Here is a 570-nt window from a genome sequence, read left to right on the forward strand (position 1 = left end):
AATTTGTCGAAATATCGATATTTTTTTTTAAAAAATTAGAAAATTTAATAGAATAATTAAAAATGGAATATCGATATTTTATTTTGATAATTAAGAATTTATTTCGATAATTTACACTATTGTAATATCGATATGGTATATGAGCAACAATATTCCGACATTACTTTATCGAAATATCGATATATTGTTTAAAATGACTGAAATAATATATAGAAATTTTAAAATAGGAATATCGATACTTTATTTTGATAATTGAGAATTTATTTCGATAATTTACACTATTGTAATATCGATATGGTATATGAGCAACAATATTCCGACATTACTTTTTCGAAATATCGATATTTTGTTTATAATGACTAAAATAACATATAGAGATTTTAGAATAGGAATATCGATATTTTATTTTGATAATTACGAATTTATTTCTATATTTTCTACTGTTGTAATATCGATATGGTACATAAGAACAATAATACGATATTATATTATCGAAATATCGATATTTTGTTTATAATGACTAAAATAACATATAGAGATCTTAAAACAGGAATATCATTATTTTATTTA

This window comes from Halyomorpha halys, unplaced genomic scaffold (assembly GCF_000696795.3).
Source record: "Halyomorpha halys isolate HHAL.00 unplaced genomic scaffold, Hhal_1.1 Scaffold195.1, whole genome shotgun sequence".
Taxonomy (NCBI): domain Eukaryota; kingdom Metazoa; phylum Arthropoda; class Insecta; order Hemiptera; family Pentatomidae; genus Halyomorpha; species Halyomorpha halys.